Raw genomic sequence first — 9,060 nt, 5'->3', positions numbered from 1 at the left:
AATTCGCAAAGCGTTGGATTGTTCACCCACTAACAGGGAACGTGAGCTGGGTTTAGACCGTCGTGAGACAGGTTAGTTTTACCCTACTGATGTGGCGTTGCTCCGATAGAAACCCCGCTCAGTACGAGAGGAACCGCGGGTTCGGATACTTGGTATTCGCGCTTGGCTGTGGAGCCAATGGTGCAAGGCTACCATCCGAGGGCTTACGACTGAACGCCTCTAAGTCGGAATCCCGCCTAGAAGGAGCGATACGTCCGTGCCCGAGGTTCGATACGGTTGGTCCGGGATAGCCGCGGCGCGCGGCGGGGGAAACTCCGCTCCGCCGCCGGTGACCAGAGCCGCACGAGACTGGAACCAGGGCCGGGGCTAACGAACGCCTCGGTCCGCCCTTCCGTCCCTAAGCGCATGTTCCTTGATCCGGGGTGCGAAATGACTCGTAAACGACCTGATTCTGAGTGCGGGTGTCATAAGTGGCAGAGCGGGTGCATATACCGCGATCCATTGAAAGTCATCCCGTCCACTCAAACATTTGTCGGGGGGGGAAGGCGAAAGCAAACCCCCGGTCCAGGTCTGGTTCTCTGGGGCGCGGGCCCCGGAGACTCCGTACACCGGTTAGAGGGAGCCGGTGGCGGGCATAGGGGAGGTGGGTACTCCCCTGTGAAATCCTGGATGACGGTTTTAGGTCTCGTAGTGGGCGAAAATCGGACTTAGTGCAATTTCCGAAACTCTGGTTCTCTGGGGCGCGGGCCCCGAGAGTCCGTACACCGGTTAGAAGGAGCCGGTGGCGGGCATAGGGAGGCAGGTCGCTCCCTTGAATGGTCCTGGATGTCTGGACTTAGTGCAATTTCCGAAACTCTGGTTCTCTGGGGCGCGGGCCCCGAGAGCCAGTACACCGGTTAGAAGGAGCCGGTGGCGGGCATAGGGAGGCAGGTCGCTCCCTTGAATGGTCCTGGATGTCTGGACTTAGTGCAATTTCCGAAACTCTGGTTCTCTGGGGCGCGGGCCCCGAGAGCCAGTACACCGGTTAGAGGGAGCCGGTGGCGGGCATAGGGAGGCAGGTCGCTCCCTTGAATGGTCCTGGATGTCTGGACTTAGTGCAATTTCCGAAACTCTGGTTCTCTGGGGCGCGGGCCCCGAGAGCCAGTACACCGGTTAGAGGGAGCCGGTGGCGGGCATAGGGAGGCAGGTCGCTCCCTTGAATGGTCCTGGATGTCAGCAGTTTCTGAAGAAGGGCGCCCTCTTGTGGTCCCATGGCCGAAGTACATGCTCTGAGCCCGGGTATCGCAGTGGGCGGAATGAGACTTAGAGGAATATTGACGGAGCCATGAGGGGCCTCCCCTGGAGGTCCCATGGCCGAGAAAAGTGCTCCGAGCCCGGGGTGATAGAGAACCGTGAACGCCGCGGTCTAAGACCTCGGGTATCGCAGTGGGCGGAATGAGACTTAGAGGAATGATGACGGAGCCATGAGGGGCCTCCCCTGGAGGTCCCATGGCCGAGAAAAGTGCTCCGAGCCCGGGGTGATAGAGAACCGTGAACGCCGCGGTTAAAGACCTCGGGTATCGCAGTGGGCGGAATGAGACTTAGAGGAATGATGACGGAGCCATGAGGGGCCTCCCCTGGAGGTCCCATGGCCGAGAAAAGTGCTCCGAGCCCGGGGTGATAGAGAACCGTGAACGCCGCGGTTAAAGACCTCGGGTATCGCAGTGGGCGGAATGAGACTTAGAGGAATGATGACGGAGCCATGAGGGGCCTCCCCTGGAGGTCCCATGGCCGAGAAAAGTGCTCCGAGCCCGGGGTGATAGAGAACCGTGAACGCCGCGGTTAAAGACCTCGGGTATCGCAGTGGGCGGAATGAGACTTAGAGGAATGATGACGGAGCCAGGAAGGGCCTCCCCTGGAGGTCCCATGGCCGAGAAAAGTGCCCCGAGCCCGGGGAGATAGAGAACCGTAAAGCGCGCGGGTTTGGGGCTCGGGTCTTCCAGTGGGCGGAGTGAGACTTAAAGGAATATTGACGGAGCCATGAAGGGCCCCCCCTGGAGGTCCCATGGCCGAGAAAAGTGCTCCGAGCCCGGGGAGATAGAGAACCGTAAAGCGCGCGGGTTTGAGGCTCAGGTCTTCCAGTGGGCGCTCGTTCCAGCGGCGCGGGCTGGATGGTTTAGTCCGAGGAGGAGTGCTTAAGTGTGGGCCGGATAGGTTCGAGAGGTGCGCTGGGTTGGTGGAGGTCCAGCCCCGGAGGTTTGGAGCGGGGCGATGTAGCGAGCGAGGCCGAGTCGGGTGAGCCTGGGCCGGGCATGGGCGTTGGCGGCGATGGGGGTCTTCTCCCCGGAGGTTTGGAGCGGGCGATGGAGCGAGCGAGGCCGAGTCGGGTGAGCCTGGGCCGGGCATGGGCGTTGGCAGCGACGGGGGTGTCTTCCCCGGAGGTAAGTACCGTGGGGGGCAAGCGTGAGATATTCCAGGCCGGGAAAAGTGAGCTAAATTCGGCAAAGCGTTGTTAAAAAGGGGGGTCGGTTGATTTTTTTGTTAAATCTAAACGAACAAAGGGTGCGAGGCGTGAAAATTGCATTCAGCCGTGATTTTTTGGCAAAGTGCTAACCCTAGTGTTCTCCCAGTGGGACGTTTTAAAGTAGGACTTAGAAAAATTTCTGACCCTCTTCGCCCTAGGTAGCAAGCCCAAAACGGAGCACCTCGGAGAGGTAAAAATTCAGAGGGCATGGGGGTTTCCAGTGCGGTGCCGTCAGGACATTAGGGTTCCTTTAGAAAAGACGAAAGTTTGGGTACACCGTATGTAACTATGACAAGCCCAAGGCTCTGGTTCGCCTGTGGGCATGAATATAGTGAGATTTCCGCGTTATCTCACTGGAGGTGACCCCGGAACGGTTCAAAACCTAAGTCGAGACTTCCATGGGACCCCGGCGATGGGAGTTTGAAGCCCGAGGAGTGACGCCCTCTGGGCTAAGGTTGGTGGTAGGTTCGGCCCCCCTTTCTGGAGGTCTAAACTGACTTCCATGGACCCCGGTGATGCGAATTTGATGCCCGATGAGGAGCACACCTCTGGGCTAAGGGTGGTGGTATGCTCGGCCCCCCCCTCTGGATGTTTAAACTGACTTCCATGGACCCCGGTGATGCGAATTTGATGCCCGAGGAGTGACTCACCTCTGGGCTAAGGGTGGTGGTATGCTCGGCCCCCCCTCTGGAGGTCTAAACTGACTTCCATGGACCCCGGTGATGCGAATTTGATGCCCGAGGAGTGACTCACCTCTGGGCTAAGGGTGGTGGTATACTCGGCCCCCCCTCTGGAGGTCTCGAATGACTTCCATGGACCCCGGTGATGCGAATTTGATGCCCGATGAGGAGCACACCTCTGGGCTAAGGGTGGTGGTATGCTCGGCCCCCCCCCTCTGGATGTTTAAACTGACTTCCATGGACCCCGGTGATGCGAATTTGATGCCCGAGGAGTGACTCACCTCTGGGCTAAGGGTGGTGGTATGCCCAGCCCCCCCTCTGGAGGTCTCGAATGACTTCCATGGACCCCGGTGAAGCGTATTTCATGCCCGATGAGGAGCACACCTCTGGGCTAAGGGTGGTGGTATGCTCAGCCCCCCCTCTGGAGGTCTAAACTGACTTCCATGGACCCCGGTGATGCGAATTTGATGCCCGAGGAGTGACTCACCTCTGGGCTAAGGGTGGTGGTATGCCCGGCCCCCCCTCTGGAGGTCTCGAATGACTTCCATGGACCCCGGTGAAGCGTATTTCATGCCCGATGAGGAGCACACCTCTGGGCTAAGGGTGGTGGTATGCTCAGCCCCCCCTCTGGAGGTCTAAACTGACTTCCATGGACCCCGGTGATGCGAATTTGATGCCCGAGGAGTGACTCACCTCTGGGCTAAGGGTGGTGGTATGCCCGGCCCCCCCTCTGGAGGTCTCGAATGACTTCCATGGACCCCGGTGAAGCGTATTTCATGCCCGATGAGGAGCACACCTCTGGGCTAAGGGTGGTGGTATGCTCAGCCCCCCCTCTGGAGGTCTAAACTGACTTCCATGGACCCCGGTGATGCGAATTTGATGCCCGAGGAGTGACTCACCTCTGGGCTAAGGGTGGTGGTATGCCCGGCCCCCCCTCTGGAGGTCTCGAATGACTTCCATGGACCCCGGTGAAGCGTATTTCATGCCCGATGAGGAGCACACCTCTGGGCTAAGGGTGGTGGTATGCTCAGCCCCCCCTCTGGAGGTCTAAACTGACTTCCATGGACCCCGGTGATGCGAATTTGATGCCCGAGGAGTGACTCACCTCTGGGCTAAGGGTGGTGGTATGCCCGGCCCCCCCTCTGGAGGTCTCGAATGACTTCCATGGACCCCGGTGAAGCGTATTTCATGCCCGATGAGGAGCACACCTCTGGGCTAAGGGTGGTGGTATGCTCAGCCCCCCCTCTGGAGGTCTAAACTGACTTCCATGGACCCCGGTGATGCGAATTTCATGCCCGAGGAGTGATGCCCTCTGGGCTAAGGGTGGTGGTAAGCCCGGCCCCCCCTCTCTGGAGGTCTAGATTGACTTCCATGGACCCCGGTTAAGCGTATTTCATGCCCGAGGAGTGACGCCCTCTGGGCTAAGGGTGGTGGTATGCCCGGCCCCCCCTCTGGAGGTCTCCAAAACCTAAGTCGAGACTTCCATGGACCCCGGTTATCCGAATTTCATGCCCGAGGAGTGACGCCCTCTGGGCTTAGGGTGGTGGTAAGCCCGGCCCCACTCTCTGGAGGTCTAAACTGACTTCCATGGACCCCGGTGATCCGAATTTCATGCCCGAGGAGTGACGCCCTCTCGGCTAGGGTGGTGGTAAGTGCAGCCCCCCCTCTCTGGAGGTCTAAAATGACTTCCATGGACCCCGGTGAAGCGAATTTCATGCCCGAGGAGTGACGCCCTCTCGGCTAGGGTGGTGGTAAGCCAGGCCCCCCCTCTCTGGAGGTCAAAACTGACTTCCATGGACCCCGGTATAGCGTATTTCATGCCCGAGGAGTGACGCCCTCTGGGCTAAGGGTGGTGGTATGCCCGGCCCCCCCTCTGGAGGTCTCCAAAACCTAAGTCGAGACTTCCATGGACCCCGGTTATCCGAATTTCATGCCCGAGGAGTGACGCCCTCTGGGCTTAGGGTGGTGGTAAGCCCGGCCCCACTCTCTGGAGGTCTAAACTGACTTCCATGGACCCCGGTTATCTGAATTTCATGCCCGAGGAGTGACGCCCTCTGGGCTTAGGGTGGTGGTAAGCCCGGCCCCACTCTCTGGAGGTCTAAACTGACTTCCATGGACCCCGGTTATCCGAATTTCATGCCCGAGGAGTGATGAACCTCTGGGCTAAGGGTGGTGGTAAGTGCAGCCCCCCCTCTGGAGGTTTCCAAAACCTAAGTCGAGACTTCCATGGACCCCGGTGATGCGAATTTCAAGCCCGAGGAGTGGTGCCCTCTGGGCTAAGGGTGGTGGTAAGCCCGGCCCCCCCCTCTCTGGAGGTCTAAAAGGACTTCCATGGACCCCGGTATAGCGTATTTCATGCCCGAGGAGTGACGCCCTCTGGGCTTAGGGTGGTGGTAAGTGCAGCCCCCCCTCTGGAGGTTTCCAAAACCTAAGTCGAGACTTCCATGGACCCCGGTGATGCGAATTTCAAGCCCGAGGAGTGGTGCCCTCCGGGCTAAGGGTGGTGGTAAGCCCGGCCCCCCCTCTCTGGAGGTCTAAACTGACTTCCATGGACCCCGGTGTAGCGTATTTCATGCCCGAGGAGTGACGCCCTCTGGGCTTAGGGTGGTGGTAAGCCAGGCCCCCCCCCTCTCTGGAGGTCAAAATTGACTTCCATGGACCCCGGTTATCCGAATTTTATGCCCGAGGAGTGACGCCCTCTGGGCTAAGGGTGGTGGTAAGTCCGGCTCCCACCCTCTGGATGCGTTCAAAACCTAAGTCGAGACTTCCATGGACCCCGGTGATGCGAAGTGACATGCCCGAAGAGTGGTGCCTTCTGGGCTAAGGTTGTGATAAGCCCGGTCTCTCCTCTGGAGGTCTGTGGTTTTAAAGTGAATATTTTCTAAGTCCCTCACCTGAGATTTTAAGAGAATCAGGACCCTCCTCAAGCCTCGTAGCGAGTCCGAGGGAGGTTCATCGTTGTCGGCTATGCGAAAGGGGTTCAGACGCCTCTAATCCTGTGGGCATATGGTTTCTCAGCCTGGTGCCGTCGGGATATTAGGGAGGCATTAAATCAGACGTAAGTTTGGGTAACAGCGATGCGAAACGCTATGCCCAAAGGAGTGGCTTCCCGATGGGCTTGAAATAATGGGAATGTCCGCTCTGCTTCCCTGGATGTGTTCAAAACCTAAGTCGAGACATCCGTAGACCCCGTTGATGCGAATTCCATGCCCGAGGAGTGACGCCCTCTGGGCTTAAGGGTGGTGGTAAGACCGGCCCCACTCTCTGGAGGTCTAAACTGACTTCCATGGACCCCGGTGATTCGAATTTCAAGCCCGAGGAGGTGCACACCTCCGGGCTAAGGGGATGGTTTGGGTGGCCTCCCCTCTGGATGTGTTCAAAACCTAAGTTGAGACATCCATAGACCCCGGTAATCCGAATTTCATGCCCGAGGAGTGACGCCCTCTGGGCTTAAGAGTGGTGGTAAGACCGGCCCCACTCTCTGGAGGTCTAAACTGACTTCCATGGACCCCGGTGATGCGAATTTCATGCCCGAGGAGTGGCGCCCTCTGGGCTAAGAGTGGTGGTAAGACCGGCCCCACTCTCTGGATGTCTAAAATGACTTCCATGGACCCCGGTGATTCGAATTTGAAGCCCGAGGAGGTGCACACCTCCGGGCTAAGGGGATGGTTTGGGTGGCCTCCCCTCTGGATGTGTTCAAAACCTAAGTTGAGACATCCATAGACCCCGGTAATCCGAATTTCATGCCCGAGGAGTGACGCCCTCTGGGCTTAAGGGTGGTGGTAAGACCGGCCCCACTCTCTGGATGTCTAAAATGACTTCCATGGACCCCGGTGATGCGAATACACAAGCCCGAGGAGTGGCACACCTCTGGGCTAAGGGGATGGTTTGGGTTGCCTCCCCTCTGGAGGTCTAAAAATGACTTCCATAGACCCCGGCGAAGCGAATTTAAAGCCCGAGGACTGGCACCCCTCTGGGCTAAGGGGATGGTTAGGGTGGCCTCCCCTCTGGATGTCTAAAATGACTTCCATGGACCCCGGTGATGCGAATACACAAGCCCGAGGATTGGCACACCTCTGGGCTAAGGGGATGGTTTGGGTTGCCTCCCCTCTGGAGGTCTAAAAATGACTTCCATAGACCCCGGCGAAGCGAATTTAAAGCCCGAGGACTGGCACCCCTCTGGGCTAAGGGGATGGTTAGGGTGGCCTCCCCTCTGGATGTCTAAAATGACTTCCATGGACCCCGGTGATGCGAATACACAAGCCCGAGGAGTGGCACACCTCTGGGCTAAGGGGATGGTTTGGGTTGCCTCCCCTCTGGAGGTCTAAAAAATGACTTCCATAGACCCCGGCGAAGCGAATTTAAAGCCCGAGGACTGGCACCCCTCTGGGCTAAGGGTGGTGGTTAATCCGGCCCCCCCTTCTGGATGTGTTCAAAACCTAAGTCGAGACATCCATGGACCCCCGGTGATGCGAAGTGACATGCCCGAGGAGTGACGCCCTCTGGGCTAAGGTTGTGATAAGCCCGGTCTCTCCTCTGGAGGTCTGTGGTTTTAAAGTGAAAATTTTCTAAGTCCCTCACCTGAGATTTTAAGAAAATCAGGACCCTCCTCAAGCCTCGTAGCGAGTCCGAGGGAGGTTCATCGTTGTCGGCTATGCGAACGAGGTTCCAACGCCTCAAATCCTGTGGGCATATGGTTTCTCAGCCTGGTGCCGTCGGGATATTAGGGAGGCATTAAATCAGACGTAAGTTTGGGTAACAGCGATGCGAAACGCTATGCCCAAAGGAGTGGCTTCCCGATGGGCTTGAAATAATGGGAATGTCCGCTCTGCTTCCCTGGATGTGTTCAAAACCTAAGTCGAGACATCCGTAGACCCCGTTGATGCGAATTCCATGCCCGAGGAGTGGCACACCTCTGGGCTAAGGGTTGGTGGTAAGTCAGGCCCCACCCTCTGGAGGTTTTCAAAACCTAAGTCGAGACCTCCGTAGACCCCGGTGATGCGAATACCGAAGCCCGAGGACTGGCACCCCTCTGGGCTAGGGTGGGGATAAGATATGCCCCCACCCTCTGGAGGTTTTCAAAACCTAAGTCGAGACCTCCGTAGACCCCGGTGATGCGAAATGACATGCCCGAGGACTGGCACCCCTCTGGGCTAGGGTGGGGATAAGATATGCCCCCACCCTCTGGAGGTTTTTAAAACCTAAGTCGAGACCTCCATAGAACCCCGGTGATGCGAAGTGACATGCCCGAGGACTGGCACCCCTCTGGGCTAGGGTGGTGGTTAATCCGGCCCCACCTCTGGAGGTTTTCAAAACCTAAGTCGAGACCTCCATAGACCCCGGTGATGCGAATACCGAAGCCCGAGGACTGGCACCCCTCTGGGCTAGGGTGGTGGTTAATCCGGCCCCCCCTCTGGAGGTTTTCAAAACCTAAGTCGAGACCTCCATAGACCCCGGTGATGCGAATACCGAAGCCCGAGGACTGGCACCCCTCTGGGCTAAGGGGATGGTTTGGGTGGCCTCCCCTTCAATCCCGATGATTCGTTCGATATATGCCCAGGGAGGTGAACACTTCTCTGGGCGTGAGGGGGTCGAGCGTATGAGGGTTGTACCCCGTTATGGTTCCTACTATAAACGAATCCGAGCGGCGGGTCCACAGGCCACCGACCACCTGCCCACTTGCGGGGTGGGTGCGACGGGCCGCCCGCCGGCAGTTGTCCCCGTTCCTAACCTAACTCTTGCCCGTGCGCGAGTCGAAAGGGGCATACAAACCCCCGAGGCGAAGACCGGCGTTCCGCTTGGTCTAATGTGGGATCTCCCAGATTTTCCCCTCCGCGGGGACTTGGGAGCGCACCACCGGGCCCCCGCGCTGGAAAC

This window comes from Hoplias malabaricus, unplaced genomic scaffold, assembly GCF_029633855.1.
Source record: "Hoplias malabaricus isolate fHopMal1 unplaced genomic scaffold, fHopMal1.hap1 H_1, whole genome shotgun sequence".
In the NCBI taxonomy this organism is placed as follows: Eukaryota; Metazoa; Chordata; class Actinopteri; order Characiformes; family Erythrinidae; genus Hoplias; species Hoplias malabaricus.
This window is presented reverse-complemented; position numbering follows the sequence as displayed.